Here is a 15,612-nt window from a genome sequence, read left to right as displayed (position 1 = left end):
TCTTGGTTTTCCATTTATTGAGCTTATCGTATTTGCATAAACTGAAATTTCTTGAAATTGTAACATGTTGCGGTATTCTCTACAGTCACTGAATTATGCCGCGAGATCTAGGACGCTCGGAGCGTGGGCTGAGTCGAATGGTGCCGGCCCTGAGCAACGGCGAGTGCGCGTAGGGTTTGTGCGTCGTGCCGAGCCGCGAGTCTGGGGAGTGGGGAATGCCTCGTTTCTGGCTGAGGAAGCGATCTGCCGAGAACGAGGATCACTGTCGCGTAGACCGTAGCGTTGGGTACTTGGAAGAAATAAGTGTAACTGTGACAGTTCGAGCCGATATTAATTCATACGAAATGAAGGAAGATAGCCGCTAAAGACCATAGGGCAGCAGGCGAAATAATAAAGGACAGTGCTGGCAACAACTGGCAGCGACCGTTCCAAAGATATGGCAAGACTAGTGACCGGCCAGAAGCCGCATTCGTAACTGGGAATTTCTGATCAGTTTTTCGGTAAGTCTCATTATCAGTACGAATTTCTTCATTTACATTTCAATGGCTCGGACACCTTCTCTCGGATGGGCTAATTATTCGCCAGTGCAAATTATTACACGCCACGTGCGTTACGCATATGGCGTCTCGAGAAAGCTTGCGAAACTGGAAGCACGTGTCTTCCACGTGGGCAATCGGTTCTTGCGGATATATGGCGTCGCGGCCATATTTATTTATATTAATATTCGGACAACTTTTAAAACGCCATAACTTGCTTAGAACTGGACTGAACAACTTGAATTTTGTTATTGCTTAGAATGATTAAAGAAAATAATATATGACGAAATATATATAACGATGATTTAAGAAATGCATTTCGTAGATCTCGGTAATTTATATGCATGTTGAAAATTTCAGCGGAATCGGTTGACTTTGGTATAAGCGGTAAACAATTAAAGATCGCAAAAATCGCAGTTTTGTCCTGATTTTTAATATTTCTGTCCAATAATTGTGAGAAAGTTGCTGTTTTAAAATTTGTTTAATGCTCGTAACTATGACCTTGCGTTAACTGATTTCGATGAAATTTTCGGCATGCATGTAACTTATCGAGATCTACAATTCCTAATATATTTTCTTTGCAATATGTAAGCTTATTTTCTAATAAAATGTCGCTTTATGGGCATGTCTTGTATTTATTTCTTTATTTCTAGATATCTGAAACTGTTTCTTAAGTTGTTTAATGTAAGTATTGTATAACATACTGTATAGCGTACCTGATTATACATTCACTTCAGATTGATCCTCTATAACTTGAGATATTATTTTATTGTCGTTAAGAATATGAAATCCTTTATCATTTCCATCATTTTTAATCACATTTTCTACATCGCACTCTACGCAGTGTGAAATGCACCTTGCAACATTATATATATAACTTTGTGATTACGGTTTGTTCGCTATCTGATCTTTCATGCAAAGATGAATTACTTTCACCGACTTTAAGAAGCTGTTATTCATTTTTATTCCTCTATTCGTGTTTGCTGCATCATCTTCTTTGCATTTTAATATGTTATCTTTATAATTTTTTTATGATATATACAGTAAATCTACCAATGTTATATTTACGAGACAAGAGATTAATTGTTTCTGAAGCGTCTATTAATTTCAAATTTTTCTTCAATACAAAGCACCACTCTTTTTCTCTTTTCGTTTGATTTGTGTGAAGACGTAATGAGAATATAGTTTCTGGACGAATCACATAGATACAAGTAACTGAATTAAATCGTTACTTATCTTACATTCTATGCAGGAAGACTATGCTAGAATTTCTAACTAAGAAACAAAAACAGTGTGTTGTATAATGGGTATGTCGCGTAGACTGGAGTTGGATAAGAGGAGCATCGTTCCTGACATCCAATTGTTGGTAACGGGTTACTATGTTGGATAAACACAGTCCAGATAAACGGTGTTTTACTAGTTCTTGTACTAGTTGTTCTATCATTAGTATTTATTTAAGATTGATGTCGTTTTTAAATCTCTATTTTATACGATTTTAAGATTTGTTTATAGTATGTATTTTTTTTTTTTGCAACTTGAATGTCCGAATTATATATAATATATATTATATATTATCAAATATTTCAAGATTTAATGAAAAGTATTTGTTTAATATAATGTTTTACAAGTAGTGTATAAACAAGGATTCGGACCTGGACAAACTAATCTAAATTGGAATCGAAATTGCGTAGGAACCGTATTTTATTAGGCTTCCCTCAATTTATTTTCTTTATTACATCACCGCCCAATGCTTCATCCTGTAGCAAATGATAAAATGTCATGGTTAATAGTAAATCAAAGACCTATGCATATAAACTGTGAATCGTTTAATAGAGTTCGATGATGTACCTGCGCTGTTGTCTGTTTTTGAGTTGAAGTAAATTACCTCTCAGATGTTATACCAACAGAACTTTTATGATTTTCATTATTTTTATCGGTTTCTTTGCTTTTGTTACATGCTCCACTGCCATTAGCTTTATCTGTTTTTTCCGCTTCTTCTTCATCGTTACTACTACTGACAATAACTATTATCTCGTCATTATTGAAGGGTTTTACCGGTCTATTAGCAAATAATGTTTGCATCTATAAAATAGCATGCGATTATCCAATCTGTCAAATCTGATAGTATATTATCATTTTTAAATGAGTTTGTTTGCAAGTATACATATACTTCTGTCTTTTCTTTTTGTGCTTCCTCCTTTCTCTTATCACAATAATTTTTAATTTCTTTCCTGATATTTCCAATATCTGCAGTTGTTTCAGTAGTTTCCAAACATAGCACAAGTTCTTTTATTTCACGACTATATGTAAAGAATTAATTGTAACAATACAATCGAGCTTATAATGGCAAATCAATATTTTGAAATATTACATTGTATATGCTTGACCTCTGTAGGTTATTAAAAGCGTTAGTGTTATTTTTGTTAACAAATTTACCTAATGCTTTATTTAGATCATTCACTGTTAGTATTGTTCATAGGTTTTTATTTTCAACCAAACTGGTGTCCTTTTAGTTTTGCTTGTATGTGGTTTCCACAAAACCTTAATTCTCCTAATTAAAAAACCAAACACAAATTTTACCTTCGAGCATCTTGTAGAATATCGCAATTTTTGTTTACCTCAGTATAGCTCATAATGTCAGTCGTATCCTGGAGTACTTACCGGAACTTCTTGTTTTACAGAATACAATTAATTCGTGAGAATTAGCAACTTTATCACAATATTTCTGTGCCAATCTAAAATACACATATTATTTATTTCCATTTATTAGAATCTTACCTGGTCGAATCGAACCGTTCTTTATCTTTCAAGTAAATTACTTTCAATCGAATATACGGCAAGACCGGTTGCTTCGGATGATTTGACAATTGTTCCGCGGTACTAGGAATCAATTCATTTTCTATGCGTCGGTCGACGATATTAAAAACTGATTCTGATAGCAATCTATCATTGTTACTTTTTATATTTGTATCATTAAGGACCAGAGTGTCAAACACAAATGGTCTAACGGTTTTTAATTTCAATTTCTTCAACTTAAACTTATTACCGTTTACGCTAAGTATGACAATGTGTTTGGCCTTTGATTCGCCTTCGCATAAAGAAATCGCAATCTGTAAGTGCGTTTCTTAAGCAGTAGTTTCTTATTTTTCATGCATCATAATTAATAAATAAATCTAAAAATATACCTGTTTGAGAAATGTAGTATTGTCTTTTAGAGTTAAACACGTGTGTGATACAACATTCCTGTTCCCCTCCCCACACGACAAAGTCAACAAAAGAGGGAAGGTGGGCTTCCGAAGTATATCCACGTTTAAGACATGGTGCACGTTTTTTATGTAAAACAAACAAATTAAAGCATTTCACCTATGAATGAAAATCATTTGCAATAAAAAAAAATGGAAAGACCTCTCAATACATATATGGATCTCATAAGTTCACCTTAAAATCGTTCAACATCCGTATTAATTTATCATCGTTCATGCAGCTTAAACCAAAAATTGCAACATGGGTATTACCCATTTTTATCATCAGTGGAGGAATGATCATTTTAGGGGTGGCTGTCCATTTTCCAAAATAATTTATGAAACCAGACACAGACAACAAGTCCATTTGGCCCATTTATTCCACAACCTATAATTTTGATTATAATTACTAATGGCTGAATCAATGTTGAAAAATCACTGTACTTAAACTATTGATATTATATTTCTTACTTGGATGGTCGTTTTTCCCGTGAATGGAAAATATTAGCATGTCAATATTAAAATTTGGATCCTAAAAATTTACAGTTTTAAAAGTACAGTGTGGGAATGTTAATTCTGGCTCGCTCAAAAATTGGATGTTAATTGCTCTGATGAAAAAACAATCATTAATATTTGTCGTACTTCAAATACCATCTTATATTGATATTATCATATCTTGCTAACCTGGGACCCATACAGTATTTATTTAACAATTCCATACATTTTAATTCATCAGAAGTTGTTGGTTTCGCATCGTGAAATAAATCTCCACAATGAAATATAAGGTCTACATTTTTTTCCTTGCTACATTGAAGTATTTCTTCAAAAGTATTAATGCTCTCATCCGATGACTCTCCTGCTTGTATAAATTAATTATTTGCAGTATATATGTGCGTGTGTTGCTGTCAACGGTCATGATGCTACCACTGAGTAACCACATCAATGGCCTTGCCATTTTTTAATTACTGTAATGTCTCCAGTTACATTTCGAAATATGTATTCTTCGATGCATTCTCGGCATCGACTAGCGTTTGATGTTTCCAGGATTACAGAACCATATCCTTCACAATGACAATCTGCCTCACTTCTGTGGTTTCCTGCGATGGTATGCCAGCAGCCTTCAGGAAATAATTCTCTTTCTTCTGCTGCCACTTGAGACCAACATTTTTCACACAATTTGTATTCTTCAGCTTCAAACACGAGTTGCATTTTCCTTATACATTGGCATATTAAGAGATCCTCGTGCACCTCTGGATAATCAGCGGGATTTACTTCATCCTGAAAGTGATTCCAATTTTTAATTTGTGTCGGACGAACTATCGAAGACGAAAGAGTGTTTTAATTTATCCTGATGTTTCGCGATTAGGTGTCCGGTCGCATCTGTTTTTAAAATTGCATTATTTATATCCGACATCTACTATCTCGTATGGCCCGATGTAACATGGATCGAATTTACTTGTTTCAGGTTCTTTTTACACATGGACGTATTACTCCACCATAAGTTATGTCGGATTAGCTCACTTATCGTAATTCCCGAAGATTAATTCGTGGGGTGTGAAATTCGTAGCTTCGTGGACGGAGGTATTTATATGAAATCATGGCAAATGGTAAGTAGAGGTCCCATTCTTCATATGACTCCATGTATTGTTTTAGATGTTCTGTTAATACAATATATGGCTCCTTTTTAACGATCCATCTCGGCAACATGTAGCATTAGTTTCCCAAGAAACTAGTGTTTTCATCTATCGAAATGGATTTTGGTGTCTCACGTATTGCAATGAAATGACTCGCGGACGCGTCAGCTATTATCATGGCTTTAATATCTGATAAAGCAACTGCTAACCAATACTTTTTTAAATTGTCTCGCATAGTTAAAATGTAGCGATTTCCATTGATTGTTTTTGGAAGTAGTCCAAATGTGTCGATGGCAAGTTCGTCAAAAGGTTCCAGAGATGTGTCCGTAATAATCACGGGTTGACGGGTTTTGTTCTGATAAGTGAACGAATGAATTCTTGTGAATCTTTTCTCATTTCGGGGCAGTGATATTTTTCTTTTAACCCTTTCGGTACGGAGGACCTGGCCGCGGTTATACATTCGTGGAACGAGGAAGTTTTTCGCAAGAGTGGTTGCTCTGTCCGACAGCGTAAACCGCGAAAACATGTTTTGCGGCATTCATAGAAATCTCGAGCGTGATTGACACTAAACTTTTCATTCGGACCGCGACATCGGTGACTGACGCGGAATTTAACGTGTTTGAAAAACATTTCTAAAATGTTTATACTGCTTAGTCGTAACCTAAACCAATCCTCGGCAGAAAACCGATTTCGACGGTATCTTATCTCGCCGATCAGACGGAAGGACAGACAACAAAACAGGCATGGCGCTTAACGTTTTAAAATCATATCTTTTTCTTTACAGTACATTAATTAAAGTAAATGGCATTGATATAAATAATATGGTCCAATATTACAAAATTAAAATAAATAACAAAATTAATAGTGTAACATAATAAATAATAAAACTAATAGTGAAATATAATCAACGACAAAACTAATAGTGTAACTTGGTGTGATAGTTTTCGAAACAAGGGGAAACGCGCAAGCCCACATTACATTGTTCGCACTGATACTTGGATTCACGTCTCACACCACCAGCCGCACATACAACACATCTTCGTTTTCGATCTTTTTTCCCCGACTGATATATCGAAGGAAAATGTCCCCCTGTGAGCCGATGATATTCATGATTCTTGTGTTATTTTTATTTTTCTATTTTTCCTTAATCAACTGAAGGTGAAATTTCGCCATTGGGATTTGTTTTTTTGTGGTGTGCTTATATAGGCAGTATGCGTTTTGGGCTTTAGAACAATTTCATTTTTTCTTGACTTCTTAGGTACTTCTGCAAATTCTGCGGTTTGGATAGTGAAAAGCATATAAAATTTCTTTCTATCAAACCATTTCATTGCAAACAGATTTTCAGATGAGCGGAACACTGCCTTTCCTTTTTTCAATTTATCAGTTATTTTAAGCATCTCTTTCCGTCTTCTTTGCACAGTGCCACAAGCGTTCGTACTTTTTTCGTGGGGTAGGTTGAACAATATGGGACTGGAAAACCAGTTATCCAGATAAATACAATAGTCTTAGTTGCCAACCCAATGGCCTTTGTTTAGAAAAGGTTGCAAAAGCGACATTACAAAGTTCCCTGGCTTTCCAATATATTGATATTCGGTAGCTACAGTAGCACTAGCCCCACAATAAATGATTATATCTTGGATATAATCCGTCTTGCAGTCACAAAGTGGGAATGATTTTATACCAAACCTACTCCTTTTCGAGGGAATATATTGTTTAAATGAGAGACGGCCTTTGTAGAGGAGTAGACTTTCGTCTATACATAACCGCTGGTATGGCTGAAATGCATTGATAAAAAGATGTTCGTAGCATTTCCACTACTTCATTTATTTTGTATAAACGATCAGCAGTGCGACCGACTATGTCCGTAAAATGCAACACTTTCAATAATGAAAAGTAGCGATCTCTACTCATAATTTGACTGAATATATCGCTTCGGAGAAGCTTATCTTTAGACCAATATTCATTTAAGGATAGCTTTTTGGTTCGCGTCATTAATAACGACGCAGCAATAAAACAATATAATTCATCCACTTCCATCCCTTCTGAACCCTTCTGTCGACACCAGTAATTGTTTGTTTTTTCCACAATAAATTTAACTAAATCTTCAGAAAAAAGTAGTCTGAAGTAATCCAAAATTCTCGACGAACGATTTAAATTGTTCCCAACTACTCCCGAATGATGTGGCGTAACATCATGAATTTTTGGACTGAGCTTCTTTGATGTCCATTTGATGCTAGAAGGAGTATCAATTCGTACTTCAGGCTCTTCTGCTTCTTCAGATTCTGAGGTGCTAAGTACACGTGCTCGATTGTTCCTCCTTTTGCGAAATGCTAAATTATATTGATTTTCTTCATCAGAATCTCTTTTGGAATCAATGATTTCTTTTATTCATTGTTCTCCTTTCAAGCGTTTTACACTCATCCTGAAGGGAACTAAATTCAAATTGTAAGTTATACATTAAAAAAATTAACGATATAAGCAAACATTCCAATTTGTTTTTCGTAGCTTATCTATATATTATAAAACATATATAATTAAGGCACGCTGTTGACTGTTACTAATTATATATTATAATGGAACGATTAGAACAGCCGGGAATTTTAAACACAGAATAGTAAAGTAATGTGTACTATAGAGAGTAATCATACCCACATAACTTTCCGTTGGTGCTGTTCACGGTGTCCACATAAAGTGCCCACATAACTTTCCGTGGATGCCGCCAATAGGCGGCGGTAGTACCGAAAGGGTTAATTGATTTAAGGTTTCCGTTACACCCTTGTGACCTGCGATTAATCTACTGCAAGCTTCTCCTATTAATTTTCATCGAATTTCATCTGCTGGTGTGACAATGTTATTCGTGTTCGTAGGTTGTGGCAAAACTGGGCTAATATCTGGTTCGTCTCCATCAGTTGAACTGCTGTTCTCCTGGGATTTAGATTCGCAATCAGGTATAGACTAAGTTATACTTGGTTCACTGATCTTGGCAGGTGAGATTATTGGTAGATGTAATGGCGTAGATGAGGCTCCTGGGAGATTGTAGATGAGTGGTGTTTGCATCATTGTTTCTTCTAATCTTGGCTTCGCTGTTATCACAGTTTCATCTATTGAATTGCGTTTGCAAAAGATGCTTGGGTCGTCGATTTGGTTATTTGGATATTTGGACGTTTGGCTCTCATCGAGAGTGTGGGTTGTGGATGTCTTAAATGAATTTAACGCTGTCTTAAATTCCCACGTTTTCGACGTTATGTTCGACGTTCTTTTCCTGTGGCTGAATAATTATTCTTGAGCGAATTTAAAGTACGTGAAAGATAAGCTATGAAAAATATGTCAGGAATGTTCTTCGTATGTCACACTTCCAGTGAGCATTTTCTATGACTTCAATCAACTTTCTACTTGACATTATTAAAACCCCAGAGTAACCATGAGAAGAAAATAAAATAAAACATTTGTCTACAAACTCCTATTAAAATTTGGACGAAACACGCAATAGAAATTACAAAAATATTAGTTTGTATAATTGCCTAAGTATTCTCCATGTTTTTTATTATGTTGACTTATATGACTAGACATTTTCGGAATAATAGAGAATGTTACCTTTCATCTTTTGTAATACACTGGTTTACACTAACCGATGATTTTCGAAAAAGGATTTCATAATTTTGGTATTTTAAATAATGTTGTACACATAATAAATCATCTCATAGGTGTACTTTAAAAGTAGCTGAAAAAATTCTTTTTAATGATAATATAATAATTTAAATCTCTGTAGTTTCGGGAAAATACTCTTTATATTATACTATGTTGTAATACCACATAGTGTTTGTTTTAATTAGTTTTATTTAATCTGATCTTATTTTTATTAATAAATATTTAGCGTTATTTATGAAACTTACATTTATAGGATAGTAATGCATAAATGCCAGCTGAAAACGTGATCATTTTCTTATATCATTATACTCGAGGTAGGAAAGTTAATTCTTAATTCTATCAATTCAAACGAATTCTGCAGTATTTATGGAGTATTTTTTGTTTCCAATAGATCATTTTGGACATATGTTGCACAATGTAGTCATCGAGACGAGTTTTTATATTTTTTCGATCGGATGTATAATTTACACATTTTTGTCCCGATGTCGCGTTCAGTTATGGTTCGTGAAAGAAATTATTCGTAATAAGACTTAATTCTGTTTGTACTATGCACAGTATTGAACTATAAGAATTATACATATATCTGTTTGAACTGTTCAAACGAACACGGTAACATACAGTGTATTTGTATGTATGATAATAAGTTTGCTCGAAAAAATTTGAACGCAAATTGTTATATTAATTTTAATGTACAATTCATAACTCCTACTATCGTATAGTTTAAAGCTAACGAGAAGACTTTTGCGACGAACATGCCCGCGCTGTTTATAGTCATCTCCTCGTCAAATCTGAATAGTGCATATAGCGGCTTGAGTACGAATCATGCATAATTAAAGTGTGGATAGTAAAGTATTATTATACTACTTTCATGCTTACTATAGCGAAGACAACCTGCAAAATTGACATCACTTTTTTCATCACTTTTTTAAATCGTGGGTTTAAACATCAATGTAGAGTATTATCAGAATCTGAATCATAATGTTTTATGTGAAATATTATATAATAGAATGAACCATCTACATCTCACAGTTGTATGTATTTACGTAACCGGAGGATGAAGTTTTGGAAATATGTAGTACCCGGGAAGGCTCATAAAGTGCAGAAATAAGTTAAATGTTCGACAATTTCCAAAATTACTAGTTTATTATTCTTCTCAAATTTCCAAATATGTTGCAAATGTATCTTTTCGTTGGGAAGGATGAATTGGAGGAAGGATTGGAAGGATGAATTGGATAGTGGACTGTATGGTAAAAAACGCTGGTGTAATAACGCTAAATATGTTTTAACCAATAAGATTCGTACAGAGGAGGTTATAGATGATATACAATAGAATGATGAAATGTGACGATGTGTCGTGAAGGTCATGAATGATACGATTAAGCGATCAATTTATGGCTACAAAGCTGTATCGAAATTTGCAAGCGCAATCGGTTGTAGCGAAGCTAGGCTGCAAGCGCAAAAGTATTACAAGCGTAACGTGAATCGCGTGCACAATAGCAGAGAAGAATTACAAGCGTAACTATATGTATCTACGTAACAGTAGCTGCTAACTCATGACAAATGAAAACTAACCACGGTCGCGGTGTGAGGGCCTATTTATTTCGTTGTGAATATTGAAAACTAAGCAGAACTGAATGTTCGTTACAGTGTACGATGGCAATGCCCTAACGAACAACGTTGCATGGGAAATGACGGAAAATAAATATTGGTCGCGCTAGAATTCTTATGCATCGATCCAAGTGATACCAGTAAAGAGGAGGTAATCGGCTGGCGATTTAAAATTGATCGATTTGATTTTAGACACACGAGACTATTTTCTTCAGCGTACTGGATCTGTATTGGAAAATTTATAGTTGGGTCGGGTTGTTGCTTGACAAATTTCCAATATTCGGAATCAGCAACGGAATCGCCAACATCTAATTTCACCACAAATGAAGAGTTGCATTAAATGGAACATTCAGATTGAGAATACTCCATTTTTTATTACTGCAGAGCTGTGCATTCTTGGTAGTTTGCAGGTCATTTCTTGTACTCTACGCGCCCGAAATAACTAAATGAGTTTCTGTAGTGGTTATGATATAGAGGAAGAAAAGCAGTGCAACACCCACTCTTATGTTATTCATCGAAACCAAATTATTCGAAATGCATTAATGATACTACTGCAGCTTGGTTTCAGTAGTCGAAGAAAACTATGGCTGGGCTATTAATTATCTCATATCTTTCGATATTGGAGCGATGCTTCCCTAAGTATTAATTATAGGTAAATATAGCCATTTTCAAAGCATGTTCACAACTATCAATCTCAATTTCCAAAGTATTTGGAAATTTGGTTCCATAATTTCAAATAGTGTGATATACATAACCAGAAATGTAACTTGCAGTGGATACATTCTCAATAAACGGGCAACAAATATTAATCACATAATGAAAAATACCAAGATTGCACGATTCCTACTAAACATTCAAGTGGAAATTTAGAAAGCAGGAATTTGTTTGCTTGAAGATTTACGGCTTTAATCGTCACCAAAAACCGATTGGATCAATATGGAGATTGAGTGATGCAGTTTTCATGTCAAGATTCACGTCAGTGTTCAGCAGATATCTAGAAGACTGGTTCTTCTGCTTGAGACTTTGTATGGCGCGATTGCGGAAGTAATCAACAAGAAAAGGAAGACTACATTGATCTGAATTTCGATGTACTTTTGGAGCAAGGATTTGAGATTTGATGTTGGATCTTTCATACCGAACTTTCCTGAATTTGGTTAACAGTCTGAAACATTTACTTCTCGGGGTGAACAGGATCGGAAGTGATTGTGCGAAGTCGTGTATATTATCTATGAATCAAATTGTGCAGTAATGGCACTAAACGTCATGTAGAAGCAAACTTGAAATCTGAATCGGTAATTTTTATTTACACGTCATTATTTGCTGTTGCTTTCCATTAGTTAAAAACTTGCAACCATGTTTGGATAACAAGCAATACAGCTTCAGAGGATTGATTGCCTTGCTACTTATTTCTACATTCAAATCCTACTGTCACTAGAGATATTGCTTTCTTGAGTACGTTGATCAATTTACCGTCTGCTTCCGATTCTGACACGATTAAATCAAATACTCTAGATTTATAAAAATCCATGTTTATATGATCAATTTGGAACATTCATTCGATGAAATTGATAATGCAGATTTTCTAGTTGTAGCAAATTTTGCGAGGATATAACCTTGTTGTCTATTAAGTAAGCTAGAGTAGGTATGTCGAATCTTTTCGAGCAAACTCAAGCATTTATAGTATTACAGAGTTAATGCAATTAATAAACTTATTCCTGAGGTTTTTCATAGTAGTGTTATTGGTTTAAATAGGTCTATGATTTATATCGAACAGTATTTATCGCAGTTATTCTTGTGAAATGGAATCGCGTTGTATATTATGTGTTTGAGTACGAACGCTGTGTATTTCGAACCTGCAATTTGGTACTATCACTGATTGTGAGACACTGCATTGGTTTAGGTTGAAGTACGGAAAAGACTCGGTCAGGAAAGTAATTTTTCATTCTTATTGGAGGTTTTGTAAACGTTTTTAAAAAAGACAGAAATGGTAAATGTTTATTGTTTACATAACAGTGCAATAGATTTCTCGCAATATTTTGGGTCGTAACATTCCAATTTCAAAAAATCCTTCTCGCTAACATTGTTTCTATGTGAAATGAAGTTATTTGCATAATTTGGGTTTGATCGAGTTTCGGAAATGCGTTCGAGACTAGTTTCGGAATGACAATATTTTTTAAGTAATTTTGACATTTTCGAATTTTGTGAACCTCATAGATTATTTAAAACATTATATTTTATTTAGGACAGTAATTTAAATTGTTAGAATATTCAAAAATCTTATTTCTCTATAATCAAAAATAATAAATTATCTTTGATATAATTAATCAAGTTAATGCGAATGAACTCCTGGGGCGAATTTTACTTCTCTATTATATCGTATTCTATAGATGCTATTTTTATCGTTGCTATATAGGATGCTCTTTTCTACTGGTACGTTTCGAAATGTGGTTCTGATGTTTTCATGACACTCAACAACTATCTGCTACCATCACGGAAGTTGTCGAGTCGTCTCATCGGATACAGATAACGGCTTTGATTGTGGTAGGCTTCAGCGAGGTTCGTCGTGATTTGGTAGAATGACATCATCCATTGGTTCGTTGAATTCCAAGAAATTTCTGAGAATTTACCTTGTCTTGGTACTGGAATTTTAAAGTCTAATGAACATTCGTTGATACGTAATACATATGTGGCATTATTGTTAATTGTACCGTTATTTGTTAATTAAATTTAGATCTTACATGTGCAATTTTCAATTTGTTAGTGTGTACTATACGTAGATTACCTCCAATTAGTATTTCTATTCGGCAAGATTTCTACAACTTTGTGTGGACTACTATATTGGTTACAAAATTTTCCTATTTTAGACTCTTTCATAAGTTAAATTAAATCTAATGGTTCATAAACTTCTTTAATTTGCAAATTTGAATTTTGTCGTCGTTTTCTATTTAACATTTCATCATGATTTTTAGGACTAGAATTTATTATATCGTTCGTCGATAATTGTTCGACAGGGATTTCAGGTTGTGACGGTGCTTCTTGAGCTTCGGGAGTTGGGATGCGTAGATTATCTTCTCTTTGAAGATAATCAATATTATCGTTTTGATAATCTTGAGAAGACAGATCGACATCGAAAGTTAATGGTTCGCTATTGTGTTCGTCGCGGCCTAAATCATTTTGCGGGATATTTTCGGAGGGAACGTTCTTTACGGCAGACTTTTGAATGTCGTTCGCGCTGAAATTTTCGAGGAACTTTACATCGCGCGCGATTTCTACCCGTTTTGCATCCTTATTTCATATTCGATATCCCTTCGAACATTCGGAATACCCGACGAAAGTCCCCTTTCGCGAAGGTGGTTCAAACTTCCCTTTATTCGGATCGTTATTTAGAAAATAGACGTCGCATCTGAAATCGCGAAAGTGTTTAACGACGGGCAGCTTCCCGTAAAGCCTCTCAAAAGGAGATTTTCTGGCTGTAGCTCTTGACGGACATCGATTACGAATATGATTCGCCGTCGATACGGCTTCTGCCCAATAAGATCGCGGTAGACCGGATTGCGCGATTAGACATCTCGCCGTTTCTACTATCGTCCGATTCTTCCACTCGGCTACCCCGTTTTGCTGTGGATTGTATGCGACCGATAACCTACGTTTAATCACGTTATCGCTTAAGAACTTATCAAACCGCGAATTTATATACTCCTTCCCATTATCCGATTGTAGGAATTTCATCTTGCGACCGGTCTGATTTTATATATAGTTCTTGAATTCTCGGAACGCATCAAATACTTGGTCCTTTGACCTTATAAACCGAACTTCGCACCACCTAGAATAATCGTCAATGAACGTGACGAAATATCTGTTACCTGCGTGTGAGTGCGTTCGCATGGGGCCGCAGACATCGCTGTGAATTATTTCTAAGACTTCCGTCGCACGCTTCGATTGTTCCGGAAACGGCGTTTGCGTCATCTTATTTTCGATACAAATTTCGCAACACAATGTCCGTTTAAAATCTTCAACGTTGCCACTCGGTATGATGCACTTCCGCCTCGCTTCCAGTAGATCCTGTTGATTTAAATGTCCAAGCCGCCTGTGCCATATCTCGAGCTCGTTGTTCCGTTGCGACTTCGCTGCGTCCTCGTCTGCTGCCATGGCCCTGTGTGTGGACCTTTTTTCGTCACGTAATATAGGCCATTTTTACGAATGGCGGTCAAATTGTTATTGCCTTTACCATCGATGACTTTGGCTTGATCTTTTGTGAAAAGCACTCTGTATCCACGATCCGTTATTTTCCCGACCGATAACAGGTTTGTTCTTAGGTCCGGTACTTGCAGAGCGTCTTCTAGCGTCAAGTTCTTTTCTGAACCCCTTTCATCGATAACTACGCGCAAAGTTCCACTCGCGTTACTGTTTGTCGACGCATTGTTTGCAAGATTTAATTTTCCATGCAGCCTTTTGTCGATATATTCGAAGCTATTTAGATCCTTGCACAGGTGAGGCGTGCTGCCACTGTCCGTCGCTCACCCCGTTATTCACTCGTGTTATTTCGCATTTTTGCCCGAATTCCGACGTTGTGTAGAAGGAGATATCGCTGCTAGCACCTTTAGCCGAGTGTCTCGTGTTTCTACCCTTGCGGCACTCGGATGCTATATGGCCGAATTTCCGACATCGAAAACATTTCGGTTTTGAGCGGTCGTCATCGGTATATTATCCGCAGCTCTGTTATAATTATTTTTCCCATAATTTGGTCTTACACGTCTTCCGGCAACCATAGCGTTAGGCACTGTGTCACACGATTCATTTTTGCGTGCGTCGCTTTCTTCGATGATCTTAATTCGAAGAGTATCGGGAGGTGGCAACTCATCACGCGACTCAATTGCACAGCGTAAAATTTCGAAACTCTGTGGCAAACTATACAGCAACAAAATTGCCAGCAAATCTGCGTTG

The 15,612-nt window shown here is 35.8% G+C and overlaps 1 long non-coding RNA gene across 1 annotated transcript; it reads left to right on the top strand.

Moving 5' to 3' along the window:
* Positions 1–335: 335 nt before the first annotated feature.
* LOC143260139 (uncharacterized) lies at positions 336–5,971 on the top strand. Its single transcript, XR_013034248.1, has 2 exons — positions 336–500; positions 5,244–5,971. It is a non-coding gene; the product is annotated as an uncharacterized LOC143260139 (long non-coding RNA).
* The last annotated feature ends 9,641 nt before the right edge of the window (positions 5,972–15,612 follow it).

The sequence above is a fragment of the Megalopta genalis genome, chromosome 10, assembly GCF_051020955.1.
Source record: "Megalopta genalis isolate 19385.01 chromosome 10, iyMegGena1_principal, whole genome shotgun sequence".
NCBI classification, from domain to species: domain Eukaryota; kingdom Metazoa; phylum Arthropoda; class Insecta; order Hymenoptera; family Halictidae; genus Megalopta; species Megalopta genalis.
The sequence above is the reverse complement of the archived record's forward strand: the minus strand, read 5'-3'. Positions and strand labels throughout refer to the sequence as shown.